The sequence below is a fragment of the Psammomys obesus genome, unplaced genomic scaffold (assembly GCF_907164565.1).
Source record: "Psammomys obesus unplaced genomic scaffold, mPsaObe1.curated_primary_1811, whole genome shotgun sequence".
In the NCBI taxonomy this organism is placed as follows: domain Eukaryota; kingdom Metazoa; phylum Chordata; class Mammalia; order Rodentia; family Muridae; genus Psammomys; species Psammomys obesus.
In genome coordinates this window covers 11,767,169-11,775,032 of record NW_026596143.1, presented here as the reverse complement: position 1 = coordinate 11,775,032, position 7,864 = coordinate 11,767,169, and positions in this window count along the sequence as shown.

Below are 7,864 nucleotides of genomic sequence, written 5' to 3'. Positions count from 1 at the left end.
TGTGTGTGTGTGTGTGTGTGTGTGTGTGTGTGTGTGTGTGTGTGTGTATGTGTGTTGGTTGGTTGGGGAGGGCAGGGCCGGGGCCAGGCTGCTGTGCGGCTGCTGCAAGGCTGGGTCTCCCTGGCGCTGCAGAGTCCCTGAGCCAGCTACAGGAGAGGCTCCGGCTGTGCAAAAATAAAATCTGCCTGTTGCGGTAGCCTTGCTTTCCTTCTTCACACCCCCGGCAGCAAGTTACAGACGGAAAGCATAGGCTGGGATCAATAGGAGAAGAGAGAAGAAAAGCAAGGGACCCCAGGTTTTCTAGAACCCCCAGCCCCCAGAATTTGTTCAGTGGGGAGGTTTTTTGTTTAATTACTTTGTCAGAGACGTTGTCGGTTACTTGCTTCCATCGTTCCTGGCTGGGCTGCTTCTGTTCCATCTGGCCAGCCCTCACGGCTACGAGCTAATCCATACTGCCTCATAGCAAACTCCTCTTTGGCTTCCTCTCCGGTGTCCTCTTTCTCTCCTCTTAGCCACGAGGAGGGAGCCCCAAGCCTCTGAAGCTCAGCCCCGCCAACTTCTCTTCTGCCTAGTCACAGGCTTCAGGAACTTTATTGACCAATCAACTTTAAATTAGGGAGAGCAGGGTCTACACAACAAAGACAGGTTTAAGTGAGGATGTGCTCCATCTGGGCAGCAACCAGATCTTGGAGGCCAGTAATTAGCATTCACACACATACCACCAGACCAACTGCTGACAATGTTGCTTGTTACAGATCTGCTTAAATTACTGGTCTCAGCGTGGTTTAATTTTGGTCCGTTATACACATCTATGATTTAATCCAATATTTTTTTTAAGATTTTTCGTAGTGGAATATAAGTTTTTAATTCCTATTCTAATAATTTTCTGCATTCCACTTACATTTACTGGAATGTTTCTCCCATTTCATCCCTGTGCTGCGTAGTTTTATGTCAGCTTGACACAAGATAAAGTCATCTAAGAGGAGGGACTCTCAACTAAGAAAATACCTCCATGGTATCCAGCTGTAGGGCATTTTCTTAATTAGTGATTGGTGGGGGAGGGCCCAGCCCATTGTGGGTGGTGCCATCCCTGGGCTGGTGGTCCTGGGTTCTGTAAGAAAGCAGGCTGAGCAAGCCACAAGGAGCAAGCCACAAGGAGCAAGCCAGGAAGCAGCCCCTCCATAGCCTCTGCATCAGCTCCTGCCTCCAGGTTCCTGCCCTGTTTGAGTTCCTGTCCTAACCTTCTTGATAATGAACAGTGATGTGGAAATGTAAGCCAAATAAACTCTTCCCTCCCCAGCTTGCTTTGGTCATAGTGCTTTCTCCCAGCAATAGAAACCCTTACTGAGACAATCCCAATTTGTGAAGATAGACTCAAAGTAAGGGAAACTTCAGAAATAAACATTTCCCATCTGTCTTCTCCAAATACAACTCCAGCCCTCCAGCCCCCAGGGCTGATAGTAAAGTGTTGATTTATGCTATTCAGTCTGTGGTGATTTGTAAGAAAGTTCCAGGAAACTGCTTCAGGGTTTCATCAAGCATTCTCCCCAACTGGCCAGCCCATAACTCCGTCTAACCTGCAATACACATCATCCTATGAAACAACATCCGGTACCAGAACACGCAGTAAGCGCACTGATCTGTGGTATTCACCCCTGCATATTTGCATCTGTGATGCTTATGTCCACATCTATAAATGGTACATATTCGAAGGCACACTGATTATTTGTGCCCCCAATTAAAGGTTGTGATGTGGCTTTGTATCAGTTGTATGGTATAGATTACAGTGTGTTTTATATCATCAGTGTTTGGACTTACACATCAATAAGCAAAGAGTCAAAAACAAAAAGAGTCCAACTAAATCAAATACGGTGTGTTATGTGAAAAAAAAATCCATATTTACCACCAATTTCTTTTTTTAATTTTTATTAATTATTTATTATAACTTATTCACTTTTTATCCCGGCTGTGGCCCCCTCCCCCGTCTCCTTCCAATCCCTCCTTTCCTTCTTCTTCTTCCCCTATGTTCCTCCCCTAGTCCTCCTCCCCTTCCATCTGACCCAAGCCTATCAGGTCTCATCAGGACTGGCTGCATCATCTTCCTCTGTGGCCTGGCAAGGCTGCTCCCCCCCCCCCCAAGGGGAGGTGATCAGAAAGCCAGCCACTGAGTTCATGCCAGACACAGTCCCTGCTCCCCTTACTAGGGATCCCACTTGGAGACTGAGTCTACGGGCTACATCTGAGCAGGGGTTTTAGGTTATTTTCATGCATGGTCCTTGGTTGGGGTATCAGTCTCTGCAGGGTCTCCAGGGCCCAGGTTATTTATTTATTTCACTCTGTTGCTCTCCTTGTGGAGCTCCTGTCCCCTCCAGGTCTTTCTATCTCTCTCTTTTTCATAAAATCCCCAGTTTCTTATTTTGCTTCATGATTACTTCATAAAATACTGAAGAAACCTGCTTTTTTTTGCATAATTTGCTTTTTGTTTTAAATTAATATAAAATAATAAGGGCCTCTAACAACTTAAAAATCACACAAAATATTATTCCAAATATAAATTGGTCAGTCTTTCCAGCCACAAATGGGAACTACTTGTTTATATTATTATATTTTCTTTCATCTTTGCATGGATATGCGTAAAACACAAACACAGAAAAATGATACATTACCAAGAAGAGGTGCATTATGAAATATGGAGTTATTGTTTGTATCAGGACAATATAAACACCCATGGCTTTCATCCCCAGTATCTGTGAATGTTTTTTTATGAGTGGCTGTGTGTGAGTGTTGTGTTTTAGTTATGCCAGCACACTACACATTAACAAGTAGAGATTGACAAAAAGAGATTGTTGAGAACCTGTGCTCTTGATAATTTGTAAATGACACCAGTAAATCACGCTGTCCACAAATTTTTTGCTTAAATCTGATTTTGGAGGAACTACAGAGACAAAATGCACGGGCCCTCCGAAGGCTTTGGTGACAGCTCTGCATTTCTTCTGGAAGTCCCTTGGGCTCCCTCTATGCATGTGCACAACACACATGAACACACCTCACAGTTTGCACTTCCTTTGTGCAAACAAAGTAAGAAGTTGCTGCCTGTGTCTGCACTGCTTGCATTCTCCTCTTTATCTACTTGGCACGTGCTTTCTTAGAGGCACTAATGTTTTCCTTTTGTCCTCAAACTGTATGTGAACTATATTAAATATATTGACCCATTGGCAAACATGTTGAGAATATTCTTACTTTGGTGTCTGTTTTATAATTTTAATCTTGATGTTAATCTCATGCACATTTTTAAGTCTATAGACAGTAGGTGAATACTTTTGATTTTGTTTTCTCGAATTTGCATGTTGGAAAGAATATGCTCGTGGTAAAATAACTAAACTCATATTCCAGTGAAAGCCTGACAATGGTAGAGAGTCTGGGTGTCTGAGTTGAAGAAATGATGAAGGGAAATTCTTGCTCTCACTGAGTTACAATCTAGTGCCTATAGGTTCCCAACAAACAGATAAATAAACAGATAAACAGCCTGTTCTTGGTCACTGTAAGTTCATACTGGAGATAAACAGGACAGTTGAAAGTTGAGGAAGTGTGTGCTTTCATATAGTGTCTGGGGACCATGTGAGGGGAGAAAATTGGAAAGAGTCAAATGATCAGGTCCTGGAAGTGCCTGGGAAAGTTCCTCCCAGGAGGGCGACTAACAGAACAGCCAGGGAAAAGTCAGCGCAATGAGAACTTGCATTGAGCTCCTCCAGCTCATGGAGGTGGAAGCCTTGACCAGGGTGCAGACAGTGAGGGCAGAGTGGAGAGCATCAGGACCCTGCACCTTCACGGGCCAGGCAGAGAGTGCAGTGCACACTTGAGCACTCAGAGGAGCATCAGAGTGGGGAAGTGATTGCCCACTGGGCCTGCTAGGGGAAAGTGACTTGACGAAGGAAGGAGACAAAATAAGATGCCATTTTTGTCACTAACTTGAGACAATATGCGACCCTTGTCTATGCTTTACTTTGTGCCTTCATTTATTAATTATATGAAATTGTATTACTTAAATTTATAGTTACCTGAGACTCAACACTATGCTACAGTTAATTCTCCCTCTAACTTGTCCTTCCTTGTCTGTCTCCCTTTGGGGGTTTCTTGTTTTTCTCTCGCCTATGTATTTCTGTTTAAAGTGTTGCAGTTATAAGAAAGTCCAACACTATTACTTTTTAAAAATATCAATATTTCTCTTATTGCAGATGGTTTTACAGTTTTTCTTCAATCCTGTGTATGCACACACACATGCACGATTTTAAATAATAATTTACTAAAACTATTTTTTTTTTTTACATCACAGTTCTGGGAGAGAGCTGCCTCCATGTGGTTATTAGCTAAAATTGTCTAAAACTTGGATAGGCAACACATCAAAGACAGCTCATTCACATGCCAGAAATGTAAGCATGGCTTTGGGACATGGTCTTCTCATGAGTTTCTTTAGAACCCAGGAACTGAATTCCCAGGAGCACATCCTCCTTAAATAGAGACAGCTAATGCAAGGGCTTCTAAGAGTTGGGGTAATTCAGAAGACCAGTCAGTTCCCTGACTGGGGACGGACTGGCATTTCAGTGATTCTGAGCTTTGCTTCAGCCTCTGCACTCAGAATTATATAGAGATATTCAGTGTTTGTAAATGCCACTGGTCAGTGTTCCCTGGCTTAATACATGTCTCACTTTTGTTATTTCCTTTTAAATTTTTGGCTCATTGCTTTAATTATTTAATACTAAATACTAAAACAATGATCCAACTTAATTTTGCAGGCCATCTCCAACAATTTCCACCATTAGGATAGATAGAAATACAAGATGTTGTGATGGTAATTTTATGGCTGCTGGTGAGATCTCACTTTTCTTCCTCTTCCTCCTTCCCCTCTCTCTCCCACCTCTCTTTCTCCATCTGTCCTTTAAGTCCCCCCTTCTTTCTTCCTGCCAGACCCTTTTCTATTTCTCTTCATCTCTTTATCATTCTTCATGTTTTGTTTCATTCTGGCTTTCCATGTATGTATAAAACTGAATTCTCAGAACTGAGAAATAGATGTTGGATTAAATTCACATGCTGTTTTCAAGGGAGAAAAAAAATCAGGAATTTTTTTCACGGCACAGAGCATCACATGAAGAGGAGAGCAACAGGGAACCCCTAGACCAGTGGTCCTCAAACTGTGGGTCAGGGTTGACCAACCCTTTCACAGGGTGGCATATCCGATATCCTACATATCAGATATTTAGATTACAATTCATAACAGTGGCAAAATTACACTTATGAAATAGCAACAAAAACAATGTTATGGTTGGGGGTCACTATGACATGAGGAACTGTATTAAAGGGTGTTCTGGCATTAAAAGGTTGAGAACCACTGGCTTAGAAGAAGATGGTTCCACAAGAACACTGTGAGCCACAAGCTCCCATTTCACACATATTTTGCTATTCCTCATTTTATATGAGTGCAAACAAATCTCACCATGTGACACCAGAAAGAAATAATATGATGAATTTTGGAGTCTCATTAAAAATTAATAGCCTGATGCTTCCCATAAATCCAGTGTCATCTCTAGAGTCCCTAATAGAGCGTGACAAGATAAAGTGCTAATGACTTAAGGTAAACCACAGGGTTTAAAAGGCCTGTGAGACAAAGCTGGCTCTAATGTCGCGTTCAGTGATTACAGAGCAACCTGAAACAACTCACAACCAAGCCAGAAGGAGACAGCAACCCAGCTCTCCCAAGACCACGTGGAAGATACTGCACAAGACTCAGAGACTGAAGACTGATCTCAGCCAAAGACGCACACCCAAAATGAGCATGCCGACATCTTGCAAAGGCACACATACACACGCTAATACGTGCACAGCCTGTCACATGCCATTTTGCCAAGAGCTCTGCTTACCAGTATCTAGCTTTAGCTGGGGCAAGAAACAGAGTGCAACAAGGGCAAAAACAAATAAATGTTCCTCTTTCTTTCTTTCTTTCTTTCTTTCTTTCTTTCTTTCTTTCTTTCTTTCTTTCTTTCCCTTTCCTCCTCCCTGCCTCCCTTCCGTCCCTTCTCTTCATTGTTGTTCTATTGGATCCTAAGTTTCTTGAGAATTTTCAGTAACTATCAGTTATTAATATGGTCAGTTATTTAATGGTGTGGAGTAAAAATGAGCAACCCCTTGTGTGAGTCTCTCTATCATCTATCTATCTATCTATCTATCTATCTATCTATCTATCTATCTATCTATCTACCTACAGCTTTCCATGTGTGTGAGGCCAACACAAGGGAGACCAACACAAGGTCTCTCTCTCTCTCTCTCTCTCTCTCTTTCTCGTGTTGATCAATTTCAAGTGACACTAATAGCTGTGTCTTGGAGGTTCTTGGCCACCGCGCTGACCTCCCCAGATATGAGGAAGTGACTCATTTCCCAGGAAAGCTCCATGTTGCTGGCTGGGACACTGGCCTGTCACTAGACCACACAGTTCTGTTGTCCTGCTTCTTCTTATGACTAAAGAGTATTAGCAGCTCACCCTCTGCTTTTTCCCTGATTCTTTTTCTACAGTAGAGAACGACCCCTTGAGCTTGGCCATGTGGGTGGTTAGACCACAGAGGCATGAAATGTGGCACAGCATTTTCTCCGCACACTGGCCAGACTGTGGGGAGAAAGGGCTATCACGAGGACTGCCTGGAGCAGAACAAAGGCAGTTCTCATTTTCCGTATTAGCTTTAGTCACAAGTGGCCCTGGGATTGTGCATATAGACGGCTGATTTGGTGAGATTTGTGCTTGTGAGTCTATGCTCACATTTTTATCAGCCAGTGAGTATACACTTGAGCTGGGGCATGATTATTAATTAAAAAAAAAAAAAGACATATTCAGTGAACACTGCACATGTCAGTGAATGTGCTATAGGTAATGGTTTGGTGGTCATGCACAACGCTTAAGGAATAGCAGAGTCTTTATTACAGAGTCTGTGGATACATATTAATAGGTAAATTAAAACTCCTTCAAAGAGCTGGGTGTGGTGGCTCATGCCTAGAATCCCAGAACTCTGGGAGGCAGAGGCAGGCAGATCTCTGTAAATTTGAGGCCAGACTGGTCTAAAGAGTAAGTCCAGGACAGCCAAAGCTATGCAGAAAAACCCTGTCTCAAACACAAAACAAACAAAAACTCCTTCAGAGATGTGCAGGTATAACCACACTATTGGGCTCAACTGGAAACAAAATACATGATCCTAAAGCATTTGGGGAAAATGTGTTCCTCATTTACAGAATTCTAAAAGAAGACGAGGAGGAGAAGAAAAGTCCTGTTTTTGTACTATGTAAGAGCTAATGGCATAATGAAGAATATGGACACAAATAAGCACTTGATACGTGAAAACAGAATTGCTGTCTCAATGCTGTTTCAGTTGTCTCGAGCTGTGTGAACCATTAGGCACCATTTCTAAAGGAAACAACACCAAACTGGGCAAATCTCCAGGACACCTAGATCATCCCTTTAAAAATCCAAAGAAATAGAACTGCCTGCCGATAAGCAGATTAGGACTCTCAGCAAACTCCCCTGTGCACATTTCTTTGAAAGACCTCATTATTGCCAAGCCAAGTGATTTGTTACAAAATATCACCACCTCCTTAAAGAATGAACAGTTGACACTAAAAGGATTTTCTCGTTTTAAGGATTGTTAAAAGGCTGTTGTATAAATGAAGAGTTGTTTCAAAATTTAAAGCCAGACGCAAAGGAATACAGGTTGCCCAGTTGCAAGGCAGACAGGAGGGTCTGGGCCCCAGCTGTGAGCTGAGCAGTGTTTTCCAGTACCCACATTGTCTGGACTGGCCTTTGAGCAAGGAGCTATCCCTGGGACAC